Source organism: Cupressus sempervirens, chromosome 2, assembly GCF_028749045.1.
Source record: "Cupressus sempervirens isolate cs-2001-9-10 chromosome 2, ASM2874904v1, whole genome shotgun sequence".
Classification (NCBI taxonomy): Eukaryota; Viridiplantae; Streptophyta; class Pinopsida; order Cupressales; family Cupressaceae; genus Cupressus; species Cupressus sempervirens.
The window spans coordinates 151303990-151329228 of record NC_143119.1 but is presented as its reverse complement, the minus strand read 5'-3'; positions in this window follow the sequence as shown (position 1 = coordinate 151329228).

The following is a 25239-nucleotide window of genomic DNA, read 5'->3' as shown; positions in this document are numbered from 1 at the left end:
AGGCCAAAATCATTTGACCAATAGATTATTTTGAATGGATTTCTAATATGGTACTTGTTACTAAGCCCTCTAGTGATATCAGAATTTGCACTGATTTCAGGGATCTTAATAAAGCTTGTCTGAAGGATGACTTTCCATTGCCAAATATTGACATGATTGTGGATCTCACCACAGGTCATGAACTCTTGTCACTAATGGATGGTTTCTCTGGATATAATCAGATTCATATAGCATAAGAAGATCATCATAAGACCTCATTTACTACACCTTGGGGCATATTCTGCTACAATATGATGCCATTTGGGTTAAAGAATACTGGGGCAACCTATCAACTTGCGATGATGGTCATCTTCCATGACCTAATCCATAAGATACTTGACGATTACATGGATGATATTCTAGTCAAGTCTCTCAATGCTTTGGATCACTTATCTCATCTCGAGGAAGTGTTCAACTGACTAGCAGAATATCGTCTCATGCTAAATCCAAAGAAGTGTGTCTTCGGTGTTACTTCAGGAAAGCTCCTAGGCTTCATTGTGTCACAACGTGGTATTGAGATTGACCCTAAGAAGGTCAAAGCCATCATGGATATGGCTCCTCCTAAGACACTCAGGAACCTTCGTTCTTTGCAAGGAAAACTCCAATCAGTCTGGTGGTTCATTTCTCAGCTTACTGATAAGTGTCAACCTTTCACTCACCTGCTTAAGAAAGATCAAAATTTCAAATGGGACTCAGCTTGCTAGTGCAATTTTGAGCTCATCAAGAAATACTTAGCTAATCCACCTATTTTGGTTCCTCCAATTGCAGGGTGCCCCCTCATAATGTACATCATAGCTACTCCCACAACATTAGGTGCTCTTCTAGCACAACTTGACTATGCAGGAAAGGAACGAGCTATTTATTACATCAGTCGAACATTAGTGGGCTATGAGCTCAACTACACACCAATGGAGAAGGCATGCTTAGTAGTGGTGTTCACCACCTAGAAGCTACATCATTACATGTTGAGTCATACTATGCAACTGATATCAAAGATTGATCCATTGAAATATATGCTCTCTTGTACACCACTCATCGTACACCTAGCAAAATGGGTTATGCTTCTTAGTGAATTTGACATTAAATATGTTGACAGAAAGGCCATCAAAGGCCAGGCTATTGCAGATCACTTGGCTGATGCACCCTTAGTTGCAGATCACCCACTCATCATGGAATTTCTAGATGAATACATCTGTTTGATAGAAAAATAATCACTCTGGAAGCTATATTTTGATGGCTCCTACACATCTCATGGCTCCAGTGTAGGCATACTTTTGGTTACACCTGAAGGCAATTATATTCCTAAATCTTTCAACAATTCCGGTGTACCAATAACATTGCAAAGTATGAGGCCCTTGTTGCGAGACTAAAAATCGCCATTGAATGGAATATCACAGAGCTTCAGGTCTATGGTGATTCTCAGCTTATCATCAAACAAGCTTTGAATGAATATCAAACCAAGGATGACAAGTTACTACCTTACAAAGATTTGGTTGATCAATTAAAGGAGAATTTCACTTAGATCTAGTTCATATAGATACCTAGACTCCAGAATAAGGTAACTGATGCTATGGCTACTATTGGTTCTCTCTTGGAAATACCACACGAAGCTATGCAGTATGAATTCTTGGTTGAGCAACTGCACAAACCCGCATATGAGAATGATGAATCAAAACGGGTCTGTATCTTGATTGGTCCCCAATCTCCATGGTACCATGAAATTCATGCTTACCTACTAAGTAGTATCATATCTCCTCAGCTCACATCAACCCAATGCCAAAACCTTATTTGCAAAGCTTCCCATTACACTATCATCACCCAAACCCTATATCGTCGTGGTTATCATGATACTCTCTCTTGATGTTTAGATCAAAATGAGGCTGTGATGGCTCTCAAAGAGGTACATATTGGACTTTGTGGTGCTCACACGAGTGAGATGGTCCTAGCAAAGAAGATCCTTTGGGCTGGATATTATTGGCCTACTCTAGAACAGGATGCATGTGAATTTGTGAAACAATGTTTACCTTGTCAACAACATGCTAATTTAATCTAGGCTCCAGCACAAGACTTGCAACCCATTGCACCACCATGGCCTTTTTCCTGCTGGAGATTTGATCTTGTTGGTCTTATTGCACCACCTTCTTTAGAAGGGCACAAGTGGATAATCATCGCCACTGATTATTTCACTAAGTGGATCGAAGCAGTTCCCCTTGTTACGACCACGGGAGTTTAGGTGTCCAAGTTTATATTGTATCATATCATATGTCGCTTTGGCATCCCAGCTACCATTTTCATAGACCACGAAGGTAATTTTGAAAACCTAAATATGGAGGAATTGTGCACTTCCCTTCACATCCATCACCACTTTTCTAGCCTATATTTCCCATAAGGTAACGGTCAGGTAGAGGCAACTAATAAAACCCTGCTTAGAATCCTCAAGAAAGTTGTCAATGACTCCGGCCGTGATCGACATTTGCAAATTAATCCCACCCTATGGGCATACCACACTTCATTCCGTACAGCCACTGGCACAACTCCATACTCCTTGGTCTATGGTGCTGAATCAATCCTACCTATTGAGGTTGAACTCCCATCACTCTGCATTTCTCTCTAAGCACAGATATTTGATGAAGAATATAGAGTGGCTTGACTTACTCAACTTGATCTACTTGATGAAAATAGGCAATAGGCCTACAACCACCTCATGGTCTATCAAAGTCGCCTCAAGCACAATTTCAACAAGAAAGTCCATCCGCGCAGTTTTTAGGAAGGTGACGTGGTCCTTAAAGAGAAAATGAAGATTTAAGCTGACAGAGAAAAGAAAGGCAAGTTCGAGCCCACATGGCTTGGTCCTTATGTGGTCATGGCATCTTTTGGCTCAAGAGCCTATCAGTTATCTACCCTTGAAGGTGAAGTCCTAAATGATCCTACCAACACTATTCACCTCAAGAAATTCTATGCCTAAGGACAAAATTTGCAAATAAAGGCACAAAAAAATAAAGCATCCAATGGTGAAAACTTGGCAATTCAAGCACCTTGGATAGGTCCCTGGTGAAAACTTAGCAAATAGGCACCAGGTGTACTACAACTCTTCCATTATCTATCACCAACACACACCCCTTCATCGCCCCTCCATATTTTATCACTCATCTCCCCCCCGCCCCCCCCCGCCCACTTATCCAAGGTGTTCCTTATTGTTTTTTACCATGCTTCATAGCATCGTCCTCTAACACTTTGCACTATGCAACATCCCACCTCATTCTTGTATTATAGCATCCCATGTATCATACTCGATGTATCCTACCATTGTACTCTACTAGATGTACCCTATCAAGTGCTTTTTATCCTTGTACTTTACCATATGTAGCATATATAGCTCATATAACATGTGTCTCATACCTCTGCACTAACCCTTGTCTCCCATGTACCATACCTATGTGAATTCAGCAATATCCAGAACCTTGTACATAAATCACGCTTTACATAATCCCACCTAAACAAACCCATGTATCATAGCAATGCTATCTCCTCATCCTTAGCTTTCCCCCATCATGCATATACCTACTACTGTGTTTTGTTATCATGAGTTCCCATGTCCTTAACTAGTCATACTTGTACATACTATCCAAGTCTTGTTGAAACCCATCAGTAGCTCATCAGTTGATCCCTTTGGCAAAAGGTTACTTTTTCACTTTGCAAAATCTTTTGTTGTATATTTTGATTGATTGTTTCCATGTATCTTTTGTTGTTTCCTCCTCAAGATCACCATGATCATTTCATATCATAGTGTGTTTTGACTGGGGCAACTAAGGAGGTTGGTTTCGATCACAGTCTTTTGCAGCTTGTGAGTTAGTTTGATATTATCCTTGCATATTTCAAACATGTTTTCATCTTTCGATAAAATATGATGCACTTGGATAATCTCGTTTGCTTGTGGATCACCCAGCATCATTCCAACACTGATCTCTCCAAGACTCATGTGTGATGCTGGAGCAATCCTTGCGTGCCTGTTTAAGTCAGTCCTATGGAATTTTGGGGAAAAGGCCTTGAAATTCTTAGTAACCTTGGCAGATCCCTAACAACCCTATATCAAATAAAGTGCTCACACTACATAGTGGTACTTCCTCACAAAGTACCCCATGCTCAAGCTTCCCCTACCCCTCACTTTTATTTTTAGAACCCCTAGTATCCTCCTTGTCATCACTCCTCTCCCTTGAACTATCACTTTTTCCACCCTTAGAATCATTTGATTCAAAACTTTGAACATCAATTCTTATTCATTCTCATCATGAGGTGATCCCTATCATAAGTTACTATCCTAGCTCTAAAAACTCTGCTATCCTCCTGACTATGAGTTTGTTGGTCACTCTTTTTCCAACATTATTCTCCTTAGTGTCAGTATCTCCTATGATCACTTTACATATCATAGAACACTATCATAAGTCAAGCATTGGTTATCCTATTTCACCATCATTGTCTATCTTGCATCTCCTAGAATCTAGTATGTTGTATTATCATAGCTTGTATCCTTTTATCATATCTCGAAATATCATTGCATTTGATTTTTTATGTTATTCTCACATGCTTATCATAAATCTCAGGTATATCTTTTAGTTTGTGTTCTTTTTAGCATATCATAAATTTATTGTTCTCTCTTTTAGTTTATTTAAGCTTTAGCATTATAGCCATTCATTATTAGATTATGATTCATTTTAGCATATTCATTCATCATTAGATTATGATTCATTTTAGCATTATAGTCATTCATCATTAGATTAGGTTTCATTTTAGCATTGTAGTTCCTCATTAAGTTGTACTTCATTTTTTGTATTTTCATCTTTTATTTTGTAATTCATTTGTTTAAATCTTTCATCTATCTTTGGTTTGTGTTAACATATCCTAAATGTCATGACATTATATTCATTTTCCATATCATAAATCTGTTGTTTATCCTTTAGTTGGTGATTCATTTTACATTTCTCACTTATTTTATAGTTTGTACTTATCATCATACAACATCATATCAAATACTCTCCAAAGAAATCAATTCTCTGGGATCACATCACATCCATCATAAGCCACATCACATCATCAAGATCATATCAAAAACATATCATATCGCATAACATCTATCATATAGAAAATCTCATCATCATCACATCTATAATATCATAAGGGAAAACATGTCATCAAGGATCACATCAAATCACATCACATCTGCGATATCATATGTAAAAATCACATCACATCATATCTACACTATCATAGCCAAAACACATCAAAATCATATTGTATCATATCTAAAATATCATCAAAAATCACATCCTGCATCAAAAACTGTTAGCACAATCATAAAATCATAGCACATATCGCATCCTACATCACCAAATCGTCAGCAATATCATCAAAACATCACTGTCTATCCAATGTATATCAACCACTATACATAATATCACCAGTCCATAATACATATCTCACCAGAATCATTAGATCTATATATCAATGAAAGATTGAAAGAATAACAGTCCATCAATGTACAATGTCCATATCATACAAACAGGTCTGAGCCCGCACAAAATGTCCATGTGTCTCAAAAAAGCTGATATAGATAGAGTACTCAGTATCCCAAAAAGTCACCTACTCATCGATGGTCAACTCATCATCCCTACATCATCAGTCTCCTCCTCTGCCCCTCTCCTAGCCCCTAGTGCTGGTGGTGGTGGAGGTGGTGGCCTCATCATTCCTCCCCCTGTCTCGGAGCTCTCTGCCTCCTCCCTCCTCCCCCATTGCTGGCTCAGCCCTGCCCTCTGAATATGCCCTTTGCACTAGGACCTACCTGTACTCTCCCCCCAGTACTTCATCCACTCTCCCCTCCTCCCTGCATCCTTGTGTGGGTACCTGCTATCCCTAACCGAGTCGGCCACCTGTAATTCTCAATTTGCAATGCTAGCACTACGACATGGTACCTTCCTCGGTAGAATCTAGCCCTCTCCCTCAAATTCTCCATCTCTACTCACAGTCTTTGCAACTCATCCAAACCCCCTCCCATTGCCACCTACGCCCGTAAGGTCACCACCTCCACCACTAGCCTATCTTGCTCCTACTGAAGGGCATCTAGTCTCGCCTACACCCCCTGTCACTCCACAGTCATAGCATCCAACCTCCCCTCCAATCGGCCAACCTCCATCTGTAGCCTCCCCATGTCTACACCTGCCCTATCTGCCTGTCCCTAGGCTGTATCCCACTCCTATCTAAATTGGTCCCGCTCTACCCAGAGTTGATCTCTCTCCTACTGTGTATCATGGAGCAACTAGCTCATCACTACGTGTGCTTGCTCTAGGAAGGCGTACCAAGCTACCAATCTATCATCTCCTCCCCCAGCAGATGATCCCCCTACTACCCTCTATCACCCTTGGGCTCCCCTCTCCTCTGCTCCTCTCTCTAGCTAGGCTCCCCTCTCCTCTGCTCTCCTCTTTGCCTCTCCTCCCCCTCCACCCTCCTCCCCTGCTGGGCTGGCTCCTCCTCCTGTGCAACTACTGCCACAACCCTCTCACCACATACCGCCCCTGTTGGGCTACTTGGGTTATCTCTCCTGCCACCACTGCTGACCTTGTGCCCTGTGCTCTCCCCACTGGTCTCAGTCGCACAAACATATCTCGGTACTCCTGTGTGGAGCTTGCGTATGCCAGCCCCTCGAACCAATCCCACTACTACAGCTCCAGCTCTTGCCATGCCCTCAACAATCCATCTTGACACAAGGCTAGCCTATACATCAACACCAGCTCATGTGTGACCCACTGATACCAGTGCAAATATCCTAATACCAGCTAAACTATCGCAGTGCCCTGTCTGGCCTGTACTGCTCTACCACATACTCCCACCTCCCGAACACAAAACATGGGGAAATAGTGTATGGGAGCTACTCTCCCTCCTCTACCCATGGTCCCAGGCCCATGTATGGCCTCCATAACACTATCACTATCTCATTAATGCACACTCTCCAGTAGTCCACTGAATCTGTGTGGTGGTATGTCAATGGCTCAACCCAGCTATATGCCACTAGCTCCTCTGGCTGCCTATCTTTGCACCCTAATGGCCTGAGCACTACAATATGCTTCCATTCCCATACCTGTAACAGTGTAGGGAACCCAATACTCCTCCCCTGTCGACCACCACCCTAGTATACTATCTGATGTAGGTCCTGGTATAGCTCAGCCAACATCAGAGAACCCCATGTTGCTAGGTGTCTCGCATCCACAATCTACATCACTACTAGAATCAACTCCAGCATAACCCCTATACCACCTGTATCTGGGGCAATGTACCCCAAAACCAGCCCTAGCACATAGAAATAGATCCACCTCTCCACTGTCACGTGATCTAGATGCTTGTCTAGTGTGAACTGTCCTCGCTGGATCCTGTACTCCACTCTAGGCCCCACCAGTCTTTGCACAGTTGCCTCTGTTGTCATCTCTCTAGTCACCATGACTGGCATCCCTCACACTGGCAGTTTGAATATGTGATGCACATCCTCCAGCATCATCGTCATCTCCCCCATCAATAAGTGGAATGTTGTTGTCTCATTGTGCCATCTCTCGCACAGCACTATGACCATCACCATGTAGGTGCGGGTATGGGGCAACCTCGCTAGGTAGCCTAGTTTGATCGCCTCGATCCATGCCCAATCGACTGACATCAACATCTCTCCAACATGCAACACTACTACTTGCCGCTCCTATGACACTAATGCATCCAAGGACCACTGCACACCACCAAAACAAATCCAAACGTCAGTTTTCTATCCCCTTGTTTATCCTCCCACCCTCCCTTTCCTCCACCCTAGATTTTTTTGCCTTTATTCTGTAAAACCCTCATTCCCACAAAATAACATTCAGGCAAAGCCTACCCTCTTGCATTCTCACAGACCTATGTTATGGCAGGATCACGGTGTTGACTTTGGTATTACCCTTGACCTTTTACCCCAATCCTACTAGCGCGGTCGCTACAACTTTCGATCTCACTGATTCTTGGTCTCATGGGATCGCGTTCCTACACTATGCCCATTTTCCCCCTTTCCCGTTGTGCAAAAACCTTAACCTGTGGGTATGCATTCTCGCTACCTAAATTGCGTTCCTCTTGGCAGGGACGCAATCCCACATCATCTACCCTATTCTAGCATAATTTCCCATTCTGAGATCGCTTTCTCGCAATCGTCTGTTTGGCTCCCCGCATAATTCCCACCCGATCCTATTTTTTGCGGTGATCTCGCTCGCGTTCCTGCTGAACCCATGCCTACAGGATCACATTTTTGCCTTCGCAGGAATGCCCTACCAAGTGCATACTCAAAAATCACAAAGAGGTTTTGGACCCTACCGATCGATCGAGCATCCCTCGTACTCGTACTCATCATACTATGTTCGTTCGATGCTCTGGTCGCCCAATACCTGCCATCGTAATCTCTACTACAAAGGTCCTAACCAACAATATCTCCTCCTCAATCTAACTGCAACTGACCCCTTCTGGCCCCTTCTTTGCCCCTTATAGCCCACCCTGGTGCCCTGACTACCTCTCTCGATCATCCCACCCTTCCAAATCATTCCCATCTCACAAAAATAAACTAAAACAACTTTGTACACTTGTAACATATCTTGGTCTGTTAGCTTGTACATCCTCTTTCGCTTAGTATCATTGTATCTATCCCAGCTTTTGTGTCAGTTCATCTTGGATCAACATCTTACACACATCGCACAACTCTTGGTTAGCTATTCCACTGCATCCTTTAGCTAGATCTCTTGTCACCAAAGTGTTATCCTTCTTAGTTCAGCTTGCCAGACCCATCACTCATCCTGATCCATTAGCTTAGGTGCTCTCTGATAGATCCTTATAGGATATAGCTTTCCTCCTATTTGATCTTGGTCTATTAGTACCTCATCCTACACATCTCATTGGCACACGATTCTCTTTTGGATTTTCCCTTTCTTTTGATTTGGAATCTTCCCTTTGGGTCTTGAAGTATCTTTTCCAAGCAATCTTGTTTTTTCCCTCCTCAAGGTTGCCACGATCTTCCATATCATGGTATACTACAAATGGGGTAATCTGAGCATAAGGTCTTGATCAAGTCTTTTGTTTGTTTTCCTTTTTTACTTGTGGGTTACCCAGTGTCAGTTCCACACTGCTTCCTCTGGGGTTCATGTGTGATGCAGGGGCAATCCTTGCATGTTTGTTATGAGTCAGTTCATCAATCCTCTAAAAAGTTGGTAAAAAGGCCTTGTTGTTCTTGGTAACCTTGTTAATTAACCAACATTCCTATATTAAATCTAGTGCTCAACAATGTGGTGGTACTTCTCTTTGAAGTATCCCCCCACTCAAAATGCTTTGATGGATTCCCTTCATCTCCATTATCCCCCATCCATATCCAACATCCATCTCTTCCACCCCTGCTTGTGCATCAGTTATCTCTTAGAATCAATCATCACTCTTCTCTTTAGGGATCCACAATCTTCATCTTAGGGATCCACCCATCAAATAAATCCACCATGCCTCCTCTTTCTAGATCCACACTCCTAATCCTCGGGATCTCCAAAACCCATCTTCCATCAATCTGACTCTTTGAAATCCTATCGCATCAGCTTTATCTTTCCATCATCCATCCCCTCCTCCTGGTTTCCTTTTATAGTGCTCCACTCTGTCATCCTCCCCCCAATCCTGGAACGTCTTCAACTTGCTTCCTTTTGTGAATCTGACCTCCCTTTATCATTCTCCTGTAGTGAGAGTTTGAGCTCATTCAACCCCTTCTCTTTGTCAATTTGTGTCTCTACTCATCTCAAATTCTTATGCTTTTCAAGAAGTCGTCGAGCCTCATCTTCTCTCTCCACTGCCTTATTGAGGGGGCATCTCGTAGTCTAATCTCTCCTCTTCTTATCCAAGACCGGGGCAACTTTTTTGCTAAAACATCTTCCTCATGTCATTTATATTCAAACTTTTTTGAAATAGTGTTGTCTCAACACTATGTCAAAGAGGGGCAAAATGTAGACACCTAAATTTGATTATACCGCTTCGATAATCCTATTTAGCTATCTCTAAAGGCATCATTAATTAAATTCTTATTTAATTAATCATTTTCCATCCCCTAGTTGATTAATTTAATTAATCATCTATAGCCCTAATTGATAAATCAAATAACCCATTATTTATCAATTAATCCTATTCTCCTATCTAATTCCAAAAATCCCCATTTATTAAATAAATCTATTTAATAAATCTATCCCTCAAACCTAATAACCCCTAAGCCTATCCCTAATCCCCCCATTAGCCTAATCCACCCCATCCACCCATACTAACCTAGCTTAGTCACTAACTCCCCCACCTTCATAAATTCCATCCACTTGCTCATCTCTAATCTAATCCTAACCCAAGCCTAATCCATCCCCTAATCATTTGCACATTCCTAAGCAAGCTTAAGACTTTCCTAAACCAAGCCAAAGAATCCTCTCAAAAATATCCCACCCACCTAGTCATAAAGGAAGCCCACTATCTCTTAAATGCCCTTAAATGATCTTACAAGCACTTATGAGGGACATTTAAAGCCTTGGGCCTCCCTTGTTGACTCATCCATGCCCTTTCTTCCACCCACTCTCCTTGTGACATGTGTCACTCTCTGATTGGTTGTAAGGAAGCACAATCCATGTGCTCTCCTCTCATTCAATATGAGCCCTCCTCAACCATTTCCCCATCCTTGCATCTTAGCCCTCCATCCCTCAAGCCTCTTGCCTATAAATTGGATCCTCTCCCAAGCCAAAGGATCACAATCAATAACCTTAAAGTTACCATGCCATTTTGAGAAGCCAAATTCATACCAATTTCAAATATCCACACCAAAATCCACCTAAATTCCACCATTGAAGCAATTTGAAGCTTGAGCATACATCCCAAATCCACAAATAGACACATCCCTACATCAAGTGATCATCCTCATTGAGAGAGCCTATCCATGGCTCGTATTCTCATTTGAGGACCTCACTTTGTCTCTCCTGAAGTTTATATTGACTTTTTTAGTTAATGCTTTGGTTTTTAAATAGATTATTATTTCTTGCTAACATATTAGTGTATACAATTACAGCAAGTTTGAGAGTTTTACACCAATATCTCTTCAAAACTGGGCTGAACACATGATGATGTTCAACCTAGGGCCTGCAAGAAAAAATAGTAAACCAACTTTTCTTCCCCTAAAAATTTTCCATATGTAAGAATAAACCCCTAACTTTCTTCCCAGCAAATGGCATCAAGATCCCACCATTGGATTGCAAGTTAGAGGGCCATAAGTGCAATCTAGTCAATTTACAAGCTTACCCAAGTAGCCCTAAGTAAAATGGCAATATCTTACAAAAATGAATAGATAAAAACCTAAAACCAAATGAAAATGAAAGATAATTAAAATAAATATCCAACCATATAAAATATTTACATGTTCCAATCTGTACACATCTGTACAACAACAAAACATAGGGAAAATGGCAGAAAAATAGGTTTTTATTGCTTCACAAGACATCAAATCCATACTACCATCACCCACTGAGGCTTGTATAGTCATATCATACATATATGATTCCATTCCAATAGTTATAACCACATTTCAAATGGTTTTTGTAACGTACACTTGGTTTTTCAACAAAATTGCAAAGTTGTCAGCATTTTTGCAATTTTGCTTAACAACTTTTGCAATTTTTTTCAATTTTTGACATCTTAACTCCTAGACACCTAAAAATTAACCAAATGACCCTAAGGACCTTTATAAACTTATAATAAATATAAAAATCCTTTTTTCTTGAAAAATTACCTATATTGCTCATTTTTTACCCCTTGGTTCAATTTGGCACTCTGGCTTATAATGGCACCTAGAGTCCAATTGAACTTACATCTTGGGTCTTATTACATCATTTTTCAACTTTATTCCTAATTCAAAAATAGGATGAAAATTATCTATTTTCCTTGGTGCCCTGCACCAATGATCATCCAACTAGACAAGTTTGGAGTGCTTGGGTGCATGAAAATGCATTAAATTTGATGCCATAGGTATAGCAGTAGGAGATCTGCCTAAAGGAGGCCATGGTTTTATGTATAAAAGTAAAATTAATCATCATATATATGATTTAGGATCAATTAATAGGTCTTGGAAGTGATTTCTTGGTCAGATTTGAAGAGGCCCTAGTTTTTGGCCTTGTTTGGTGAGGGTTTCATAAAAAGAACATATAGAGAGTTGATGGGTTAAATTAAATTGAATAATCCTCACTTTAGTATTATATTAAGATACTTTACCAAGTTTTTTGGTTGGTGGATAATTATTCCATATAGTTCCTTTGTAAATGGAGAGGTTTTTATGCCTAAAAAGTGGTCCATAGTGCAAGAGCAAAGACTTGGTCCAAAAAAACCATACATGATCTTTTGATATGTTATAGAGAAGCCTAATGGTTATCCTAAAATAAATTTATTTTCTTTATTTTATGGAAAAATGTGGGAAAAAATGCAAAAGAACAACATTTGAGGGCTAATTAGGGCTTGTAGGCCTAGTAGGGTGGGATGATTGATTTACCTTAGAGATAGGCTCTTATTATTTGGTAAACTAGTTATTTGGGGTGTATTAGGGTATTTAAAACCATTATATTACTAAGAAATCTTTGGATAAGTTATTTACTTGATTTGGGAAACTTAAGACTTAAGGTTGCATTCAGAAACCTTTGGGAAAACACATTGTTCAAAGTATTTTCTCATAGAACTTGGAATGGTCCATTTTGCTCTGCATCACTTTGCCTATAATTTTGTAGAAATAATATATGTAATCATACCCTAAAGACTTGATTTCAAGTGTAGAAGAGATACAATATGTAATTGGATCCTAGAGCTACATTGCAAGTTGTAAGTTCGATACATGTTGATATGTAGTCAAGTCTCAAATACTTAGCTATGATTGTGTTAAGAGGAAGATATGCAATTAGGTCTTCAAGACTAGATTGTATGGATGCAAGAATTAACCCAATGACATATGAAGATGCTTGAAGAGCTTGCAATCAATTCCTAGAGACTTGATTGCAATATGTACCTATCAACATAGAAGGATGACTTATTGGTTAGGTCTTAAGGCCTGCCAACCACTTAGGCATGAGAAAATTTGAAATCAAGTTTGTGAGACCCAATTGTATTATGTTAATTCATGTAACTTATGACTTATAATTGATGTCAAGGACCTTGAATACATATGAGAACTAAGACAAACTATTCACATGTTGAGATTCAAATATCGACCTATACACTAGTAAATATGAGGATAATGCAAGGGCATTCAAAGACATTAAAAAAGGGCCAAGTGATGCAAGTGTTAGGGTAATAACAAGGTATATTAGGAGAGTACAACCTACAAGAATAACCTAACAAGGTTTGATATCCCAAACAAGGCTCAAGACCCCACACTTGCACCTTGACAAAAAATATTGCTTAATACAAGAAACCTACACTAGACATGGAACCAAGAACTTAGACTTAAGAAATGATGTTCTTACATAAAAATAGGCATATTGACTAGAATTGAAGACCCCAAACTGAGAAAAGGACATAGTTCCTTCACTAAACTCTTAGATTCCTAGTAGCCCAAGGAATCAAATTTAGGTTTGCAACTTGTACACTTAGCATGAAAAGAAAAGACTAACACCAAGATTACTTCCTATTTTTTATGTACTATCATATTCCAAAGTGGAGAGATCCCATTAGCAAGCAAATTGTTAAAACCTTTGGGGACAACATTTAGACACAAGGGTTAATTAGGCCACATTTACAAAGGAGGTACCATTTAAACACATGCTAAAAACATGAGACCAATTGAAGATGTTGAGGAATGATTCAAATATGCTAATTACCAAGTTATAGAGTATAATATGGAGTTTTGAGACCTTAAAATGCTAGGACAACATGTTTATGTATTGATGAAACAATATGTGCATTGTTCAATTCACTTGCTTCATACATTCTTTACTCTTTTCTATCCCCACCTATATAATTCAAACTTCTACTACATGCAAAATACTTTCTAACACTTCCAACTTGTTAAATGGGCTATCCCTTAGCAATTCCATGCTAGGGACCCTTCCCTAAGTTAGAGACTTATACCTTAAGTTGCTCATTTCCCTATGGTAAGGTATGCCTTGACTTTTAGGCCAATTAGTGACTCATTCAAATAAATTTTGACTTCTTACAAACTACCTATCACACCTAAGTCTAATGACCCTTATTGATGCAAAACACACAACCTACTTTTGCCACTTGGTTCTTAAACCTCTAAGGGTACCCAAACCTACTTCAAGATGATGTCTTGGTTACCAGCCTTTGCCAAATGATGACCTTTACTCATCCAAGTAGACTCCACTCTCATAAGGTCCTTCCCTTTTCCTAGGGCTCTTGGAAAACTTAGATCAAAATATGGCTTTAGGGACACTTTCCCTCAACTAGGCCAATTAAGGAAAAACAAGTAAAAAGGTTTCAAAACTTCAAACTTAGACTTGATTCAGAATTTCTAGGACTAAACCACTAGGATTCATGCACTTTCAAGGCCCCAACACCTTCAAAGGATCAATATCCCTAACTTAGGTCTAGAAATCCTAGTAGGTCAAAATTTAGTTTTTCTTTGCAAACTTCCAAACTTTCCAAAGGACAAGGCCAACTTATCACCTTTTCAAATACCTTTTACCTAGTTCTTGAAGACTCAATGAATTCTCAATTATCTTCAAATTAAAATATTACACATATGTAAAAAATGCTAGATTTTTAAGATAGATATCAACTTTAAACAACATATAAAATGGCACTAGCTTTTTATGTAGAATTACCCATCTCAAATGAAAACAAGAAATAAGTTCTTCCCAAAAAACAAGCACATGAACTATCTAAAAAAATTATAACATAAAATATATTATTTAGATGAAACCATGAATGATGATAATGTACCTAGATTGACATGCATGTCATCATCAACTTTAACATAGAAATCAGCATCCCATTTAGCAAGTGTTGTAGATGTAGATCTTGGTCTTTTCTAAGAGCTGATGGTAGCCTTCAACATGTTCAAGTCTAAGGAAGTCATTATGCTCTGCATATTCTTCTTCAATTGCATGATCCAAAATGCCACCTGATGTAGCACTGTGCACAATCACAAACCTTATCACTATCCCCTTCTCCTCCTCCAACTTCTTCAGCTTTTTCCTTTCCATTCTCATTTCCCATGGGGCTTCAAACAAGACATAGTAATATTCAAATTTAAAAACTTACAATTGTTACAAGTGTTTTAATTGAGTACAGTTGTTGACCTTGTGGCATCCAAGTGTGTTAGATAGAATCACATTGTTTTCTATTGCTAAAAGCAATGTTGATTCCCACCACAACAAATGGTTTTTTGGCAGAAGATTTATTTTCTTTCTCCAATCCATTCATCTTCATTCCAATCGCAACTCTTGCTGCTCCTAATCCCATTTCTAGTGAAGATATTGTTTTGTCTAATGACTTGCATCACTCATGCCCCTATATATTCTTCAAATAAATCTTAAAACTATCCATTACAATACCACTTATCCCAATAGATTGAACTAATTTAAAATTCTCATACATTTATATATATCTTAGATGATAACACATGAAAATTCAATCTAGCATTATATGATGGGTTTTTTAAGTTTATCATTTGAAAAAAAAATTATTTTTGCCTAGTCCTATCTTAACATATTTGTCTACCACATATTTTAATGGTGCAAAATTCAAAAGAGGTCAATGAGATGAGAGCAAAGCTTATAGAGGTAAGTTTTTTTTGGGTTTCATTTAACATGCCCTTTGTTGATTTCCACATTATGAACATTGATTCTGTTTGGAAAGAAAAATATATCCCTTGGTCATGAATAGTTTAATCACCAATGCCTTCAATAGAATTCTCTTGTAGGAAATCTGAAAATGAATTCACTTTTTTGCTTTGAAAATTTGAAGATTTATAATATATGAATGCAAAAATCTAAGTCGTGTATACAATAGTCAAAGCACATAATTTTATTTATGTTAATGCAATTTTTGACACAATTGGTAATCTTCATCTGGAAGAACTACATCCTTCTCCCTACGGAGAATTAAGGAATTTCTTATAGAATGGTAGAGAAAGAATTATTGGAACATTATCTCTTTAAAAAATTCCTCCTATATTTTATTATGATGTTTGGGGTCACCTTAAAACAATAGCAGATATAAAAGTTCATATATTGCTGATCTACACTTTTCGTGTGGATTATTTTTGCTTTATTAATGTTGATAATTTGCTAACAATATGATACATTGACAAAATGTTTATTAATAGATTTAGCCACAAATTAAATTGGTAAGAGATTTCAGCATAATCCTAATTCAGCTTCCCCCCCTTCTTAGGATTATTATATTGTTCTACAAGAAATGCCAAGAATCAATGAAGTTTATATTTGATGCAGGAGCATCCAGAGGTATAAGGGCAATCCTGTGTCACCCAAAAAAAAAATGTACTTAGACTTAGTTTCTGTTTCATGTCTTTACATTTTTGGATACCCATTTGGCTCAAATAAAGGTTCCAACTCTCATAGTTCAACTATCAGTGCATTTGAAAATCCTGAAAAAATAAGAGCATGCAATTTGGGCATCATTTTGGTGACCTAGAAGGTGTGACTTGGCCAGATGAATGTAATTGAGATTTAGAGCATTCCAGAAAAAGAATCAGGTCAAAAGGCCCCACGGTTTGAAAGTTATTGCAGTTTTTCAAGTTTTGGAGACCTCCTAAGAATGCTTCAAAGTCAGGTTTGGGGCATTAAATGACCTTGAAAAGGGTCAAAAAATGGGGGAGATGCGAAGCTTGTCCATAGGGCTATAGAGCGCTTTGAGAGCTTTCCAAAAATGTAAACGGTTCATCAATCGGAGCTACGGTTCAAAAGTTATGCCTCTCGGAAGTTCGGCTACCGTTTCTGGATTCTTCTAGATTTGCACCAACTTCTAACACAACTTCTAGAACCTTCTATTTTGTCGGTGGATGCCTACTAGCACTTTCTAGAATGTACTCCTAGTCCTTAACCCTCCGGGGTCTATTTAAGGAGATTTTTGGCATTGTAAAAGGCAGTTCGGATTGGAGCTTGAGAGGAGATGCTAAAAGGAGAAATATTCTCCAGATTTATGCTATTGTAAGCCCATAGGGCATATTTTGAAGTTTATTTTCTCTGCACTATTTGTACCAGCTTATTTTCTCAGTTAATAGAATTCCCCCTTTCTATTGTGTCTATTCTGTTGTTGGGTTGTGTCCCCATCAAGTGGTATCAGAGCGGGTTTTCCTGAGTGTGTAGACAGAGCGCCGACTGTGAGGCAGTTTGCACCAGGACTGTGTGGTTGTGGGTTCGAGTTAGAAGATGCCTCCATGAAGAGAGCATGGTAGAAGGGCCAAAGCTATTGATCCTGAGGAGGTTAGAGCCCTCCAGAGACAAGTACAAGCATTGCAACAGGAGCTTCGTAGAGGAGCAAATATTTTCGCAGATGACAATAGTGAGGATGACAATGAAGAGGAAGTAATGGAAGTTGACGGGGAAGTTCTAAATCCTGTAGAGGAAAGGCTTTTTAGGGCCATTGCTAGGTTTGGGAAAAGACCTACAATTTAAGTGGGTATATTTTCGGGAAATTTGAAACCAGATGAGTTGATCGACTGGATTAATGAACTGGAAGAATACTTTGAGTATGAGGATATAAGGGACCCAAATAGGGTTAAGTTTGCAAAGGCCAAACTAAAAGGCCATGCCAAAATCTGGTGGCAAGAGGTTCAACTAGAAAGACTTAGAAGAGGAAAGGAGAAGATCACAAGATGGGATCGCATGGTGGACAAATTGAAGAAGCAGTTCATTCCTATGGACTACGAGCTTGATCTGTTTAAGAAGATGCATGGGTTAAAGCAAGCAGGAAGATCAGTCCAAGAATATATAGAGGAGTTTTACCGACTCCTGATTAGAGCGAGGCATGCAGAAGCAAATAAGGAGAAGGTTGCTCGTTATATCAGTGGGTTATGACCTAGCATCCAAGAGGAATTAAGTCTGGTAAGAATGACCAGCGTTGAAGAAGCATACCATTTTTCCCTACGAGTTGAAGAGAAGCTGAGTAAAAGGTTTGAAGGAAGACAAAGAGGGCGCGGTCAAGGAGGAAGGGGAAGCGGTAGATCATCTGGAGGCCGCAATGAAACTCAAAAGAAAAATGAAGATGAGGGTACTAACAGGAACCAGAGGAATGAGGGTTTCAACCGCTCCCATGATCAAGATTTTGGAAATCAAAGAGGAAGAGGTAGAGGACATGGACAAGGAAGAGGAGGCTTCCGTGGTACCTATTTCCATTGCAATGAAGAAGGTCATCGTGCCTTTGAATTCCCTCAACGACAAGAAAGGATAGATAGGAGAGCCGAGGGCCAAGCTAGGGTTGCTCATGTGGATGAGGATGCACAATCATCACATTCAAAGGATGCAGAAAGAGGAGAGACCTTGGTAAATGAAAGAGTCCTACTAAGTGGTGAAAATGAACCAGGACAACGAAGGAGTTTGTTCCGTACCAGATGCAAGTGTGAGGATAAATGTTGTGATGTGATCATTGATGATGGTAGCACTGATAACTTGGTATCCGAAGAGATGGTCTCTAACCTGAAGCTCAAGAGGGAGAAAAATCCCCAGCCCTATCGGATTTCTTGGGTAAAAGATGATCATAAGGTCCTGGTAAGTGAACAATGTTTAGTAAAATTCAAAATTGGGAGTTACCATGATGAAGTTCTCTGTGATGTTATTTCAATGGATGTTTGCCATCTATTGTTGGGTAGACCATGGCAGTTTGATAGACATGCAATACATGATGGACATGCAAACACATACTCTCTGACAAAGGATGGAGTTCACCACAAATTGAAGCCCATGAAAAAGGAAGGTGAAAAGGTATGTAGCAGTGCTAGGATTTGTCTTGTTGATGGAAGGAAGTTTTTAGATGGCATGAAACATCAGCATATGTGCTATGCTTTGATTCCTAGGAAAGATAAAGAAGGTAGTAGTGAAATACCATTTGAAGTTTCAGATTTACTAGGAGAATTTGGAGATATTATTTCTGATAATGTTCCAGATGGATTGCCACCAGTAAGGCAAATTAGTCATTAGATAGATCTGATTCCAGGAGCTAGTTTGCCTAACAAGGCTACTCACAAGATGACTCCTACTGAAATAGAGGAGCTAAATAGACAGGTTCAGGAGCTATTGAGGAAGGGCTTGATTCGAGAGAGCCTGAGTCCATGTGCAGTACCTACAGTACTTGCACCAAAGAAGGATGGAGAGTGGAGGATGTGTACAGATTCTCGAGCTATAAATAGGATAACCATCAAGTACTGATTTCCTTTACCAAGGATGGATGATCTTATGGACTACTTGAGTGGAGCTCAGTACTTCACAAAGATAGATCTGAAGAGTGGCTATCATCAGATACAGATTCAAGAAGGAGATGAGTGGAAAACAACCTTCAAGACCAAGGAGGGTCTTTACAAGTGGTTAGTCATGTCCTTTGGATTGACGAACGCCCCAAGAACCTTCATGCGGCTCATGAATGAGGTACTTAAGAAGTTCTTGGGAAAATTTGTTATTGTCTATTTGGATGATATTTTAATTTTCAGCAAGACTTTGGAAGAACATTTACTGCATATTCGTAGTGTCCTTGAAAGGCTAAGGGAAGAGAAACTGTTAATTAATCTAAAGAAGTGTGTCTTTGCAAAAAGGGAGTTAGTCTATTTGGGATTTGTTATATCACCTGAAGGTCTCAAAATGGATCCAGAGAAGGTAAAAGCCATCTTGGAATTGCCTACTCCAAGGTCTGCTACTGAGGTAAGATCATTTCATGGTTTGGTTAGTTTTTACAGGAAGTTTATTAAGAATTTCAGTGGCATATGTGCACCTCTAACTGATACAATAAGAGGGGATAGAAAAGAGTTCAAATGGACTACAGCAGCTACGAGAAGTTTTGAATTGCTGAAGAAGAAGGTGACTGAACAACCTATGTTGGCAGTTCCAGATTTTAGAAAAGTATTCCAGGTGGATTGTGATGCTAGTGGTAGCGCTATTGGGGCTGTATTAAGCCAAGAAGGTAAGCCTATTGCATATTTTAGTGAAAAATTGAATGATGCAAAGAAGAAGTATTTTGTTTATGATCAAGAGTTCTATGCAATAGTTCAGGCCTTAAAGAAATGGAGGCATTATTTATTGCCAAAGGAATTTGTTTTGTATACTGATCATCAGGCATTACAGTACCTAAATAGCCAAGGTAAATTGAATCAGAGGCATATGAAGTGGGTAGAATTCTTGCAGAGTTATACATTTGTGTTGAAGCATAGAAGTGGAAAATCTAACAGGGTTGCAGATGCATTAAGTAGGAGACAGTTGTTGCTTACAACAATGCAAGTTGAAGTAGTTGGGTTTGATGAACTCAAGGATTTGTACCCCGAGGATCCTAATTTTGCTGAAGCATGGAAAGCTTGTAACGAACCTGTTGTTGTAGATAGAACAAAGTGGTTAGACTATTTGATTCAGGATGGCATGTTGTTCAAAGGTAGTCAATTGTGCATTCCAAGGAGTTCCATGAGGGAAAATCTGATTAAGGAGAAACACAGTGGAGGGATGGTAGGACATTTTGGTCAGGATAAGACCATTTTCATTCTTAGAGAACATTATTTTTGGCCTCAAATTACATAGGATGTGAAGAAGTTTGTACAGATTTGCTAGGTTTGTCAAGTTGCCAAGGGGTTTAGTCACAATACTGGCCTATATCAGCCATTGCCTGTTCCATCAAGGCCATGGGAGGACATAAGTATGGATTTTGTTCTTGGATTGCCAAGGACACAAAGGGGTAATGACTCAGTATTCGTGGTGGTTGATAGGTTCTCCAAAATGGCACATTTCATTCCATGCCACAAAACTCATGATGCTGTCCATATTGCAGACTTGTTTTTCAAAGAGGTGGTAAGACTACATGGTCTTCCAAGGAGTATAGTTTCTGACTGAGATACTAAATTTGTGGGGTATTTTTGGAGGACATTGTGGAAGAAGTTGAGAACAGACTTGAAATTCAATTCCACGCATCACCCACAGACTAATGGCCAAACAGAAGTAGTAAATAGAAGTCTGGGCAATTTGCTGAGATGTTTAGTTGGAGATAAGCCCAAGGGATGGGATTTGATTCTACCACAGGCAGAGTTTGCTTATAATAACTCTGTAAATAGGAGTACTGGAAAATCACCATTTCAAATTGTATATGGAAATAGCCCAAGGACTGCACCAGAATTGAGGAAGATAGAACAAGGGGAGAGAACAAGTGCTGAAGCTGAGGAATTTGTTGAACACATCAAGCGTCTACATGAGGAGGTTCAAGCACACATTATCAAGATGAATCAAGAGTATAAAGCTAGGGCTGATGCAAGGAGAAGACATAAGGAATTCCAAGTAGGGGATCTAGTCATGGTGCACTTACGAAAAGAAAGATTTCCAGTTGGTACTTACAACAAGCTGAAAATGAAGAAATTTGGCCCCTGCAAAATTTTGAAGAAACATAACTCAGGAAATGCATATGAGGTGGAGCTGCCAGATGGTATTCACATTTCTCCCATTTTCAACATTGCAGATTTAACAGAGTATCATGATGATGGTGCAAATGAGGAGTTGGTTTTAGAGCCATGTCTAATTCCTGCTTCTAAGAAGGAGGAGATAGAAGACATTCTGGATCATCGTGTGGGTAGGAGTACCAAAAACAGGCAGTATGAAGAGTATTTGGTCAAATGGAAAGGACGACCGATCGAGGACTCAACTTGGATTTCAGCAGCTAAGGTTTCCCATTTGGGATTTCCTCTACCATCCATAAAGTGACAGGGTCACTTTTCAATCTACCCTGGGTGTCTGATGCAGGAGCATCCAGAGGTATAAGGGCAATCCTGTGTCACCCAAAAAAAAAATGTACTTAGACTTAATTTCTGTTTCATGTCTTTACATTTTTGGATACCCATTTGGCTTAAATAAAGGTTCCAACTCTCATAGTTCAACTATCAGTGCATTTGAAAATCCCAAAAAAATAGGAGCATGCAATTTGGGCATCATTTTGGTGACCTAGAAGGTGTGACTTAGCTAGATGAATGTAATTGAGATTTAGAGCATTCTAGAAAAAGAATCAGGTCAAAAGGCCCCACGGTTTGAAAATTATTGCAGTTTTTTGGGTTTTGGAGACCTCCTAAGAATGCTTCAAAGTCAGGTTTGGGGCATTAAATGACCTCGAAAAGGGTCAAAAAATGGGGGACGAGCAAAGCTAGTCCATAGGGCTATAGAGCGCTTTGAGAGATTTTCGAAAATGTAAACGGTTCATCAATTAGAGCTACGGTTCAAAAGTTATGCCTCCCGAAAGTTCGGCTATCGTTTCTGGATTCTTCTAGATTTGCACCGACTTCTAACGCGGCTTTTGGAACCTTCTATTTTTTCGGTGGATGCCTACTAGCACTTTCTAGAATGTACTCCTAGTCCTTAACCCTCCGAGGTCTATTTAAGGAGATTTTTGGCATTGTAAAAGGCAGTTCGGATTGGAGCTTGAGAGGAGGTGCTAAAAGGAGAAATATTCTCCAGATTTATGCTATTGTAAGCCCGTAGGGCATATTTTGAAGTTTATTTTCTCTGCACTATTTGTACTAGCTTATTTTCTCAGTTAATATAATTCCCCCTTTCTATTGTGTCTATTCTATTGTTGGGTTGTGTCCCCATCAATATTTGCCAATAGTAACTATTGTCAGTTTCTCCATGTGGCATAATGTACTTTTATGCTACATAATTACCAGTGCCATGAATAGAAGTAGCCTCCATTTGACAATTTCTTTAATTGCATACCAATACTTCCTTTGGCATGGTCTACATTCTTGTACCCTTGTTGTTTGGTAGCAACTAGATCTTTTGCTAATGGAATCGACGACTTTAACATATTAAGGGAGATATTAGAAGCATTAAGAGCCCATAGCTAAAGATCATGAATGAACACATCCAATCTGAATATTTATAATAAAACACCTTAATTGTGTATTTATATTGAAGCAAAAAACTTTTATACAAGTATTTATCATGATATATGTGTATGTAATATCTGAGCATTGCTTGCATATACACTAAAGAGCAGAGAATACTTTGCAAGAAGACTTTACTACGATCAAACAATTTTAGTTTAGCATAATTTTTTAAATTCTTGGTTTGTTGGTATATGCCATTTGTTTGTAATACAACCTTAGATACTTCTATTTGTTGACTTAGATTTTTTGTTCTTGAGGTTCTATATTGCTGATGGTTGTGACTCTTCTCCATAGGTTGCACTTCTCTACATAACTTTGTTTGCTAGCATTCTTCGTCTTCCACTAAAAATTTCCTAGGTACATCTAATACAATATACTAGATAGTTTTAAGGTTTGAATTTAAAGTAAGCATGATAGAATGAGTTAAAGTTTGTACTTTTTATGACATAGTTTCTTGAAGTCGAGTAGAACTCATTTGGCTCTATTTGTCACAATGAGGTATGATTTATACTAATGATTCTCATTGTAACCAAAAGTAATGATGTTTTTTTATTTTTATAATTTTTTTAAGCTCATCAAATAAATTGATTTGAATTACTTAAAAAAGTTCTTTCTTGATCATCATTTGATTTTGGTTACATATAAACTCCTCAATCTGCATTTTCTTTGTAAGAGTGACTAATGTTAATTCTTGCATGCACATTTTCAATTTAGGTGTTTATCAAAGATGGTGCAAAACTTGTTCGAGATGCATTTCAACCTGAAAAAGAGAAAGCTCCTTGTGTCATCTTTATAGGTGAGTTTGATGCAATTGGAACCAAACATTTTGACAGTTACTGGGATTTTTAATTTTCATTCTTGTTGGTAAGCTCACAATGGTAAATAGTCTAAATAGTAAAATTGTATTAAGTTTTAAGCTTAAATCTTTCAAGGGATTTTCTTATTGTGTATTAGTTTGCAACATTTACAAATCAATTTACTTTATGTTCTGAGCACTTTAAGATCACTTGTGTATGACCTCAATATGAATTGAAATATTAAAATGTCTCTTTAATGTGATTTGCAACTGCAAGATTGTCTGATCATAGGTCTATGCATAGTAATTCAAGTTGGCCTTCTTTTTCACTCTTACTTGAATGATTTCTTCATTAAAATCTTCACAAGTTACCTACAAAAAATAAATATAATCAAGCTACATACTATTACTATCTAAATATAGTCCATTTGAATCAGATTTCTAGTTTTCTTTTGAATAAAATACCTACTTCCTCAAGAAAGAGATATTTTTCCCCTCCAAGCAGATGATCCTAACTCTTGGGTAGTAGTGTGATTGTCTTCCAATGGTATTTCTTTGATCATGGTCAAATCAGGGCCATCCCCTTTGAGGTTAGCTGGATTAAGATCCATTAGCATGGACTTTGGTTTCATTTTCGTCCTCAAGCATTAATAGATGCTTCAATTTTTCTCAAGGTAATTAATTATATATCCATCTTTTGTGTTCTTGCTAATTCAATTTCTTGTATATCAATCTACCATTTTGGGTTCCTACATACTCCTTGATTTGCATTTGGATTTATGATTTTCTTTTAAGGACTTTGCACTAGTAAAAGCACCAATATGCTTTTTTATTGGCAATAAAATTTTTGGAACATGACTTGGCCGTAAAATTCTTGCAATGCACTAGATTCTAACCATAAGAAGCATCATATATGATAATCTATGCACACAGATGTTCTTATGCCTTGTTTAACATTTATGCCACATAAACTGTATAATGTCAGGCATCACTACATTTGTTGCACTTTAGTTTCCTTGTTTGTGATCCTCAACTTAAACAACAAATAAATTTCATCAAAGAATAAAAATTCAGCTTTCCATCTGTTTGTGGCTGCTTAATTTCTTTAATTTGGTTAAACTTCAACTTTCCATCTCTTTGTGGTTGCTTAATTTCTTTAATTTGGTTAAGATATATAGAGTTTCATCTCTTCTGATATTAACACATTCATTGCACTTTAGTCCCTTATTGCGAGATCCAATGGAATACGTGAAATATATGATTATCGAGGTCT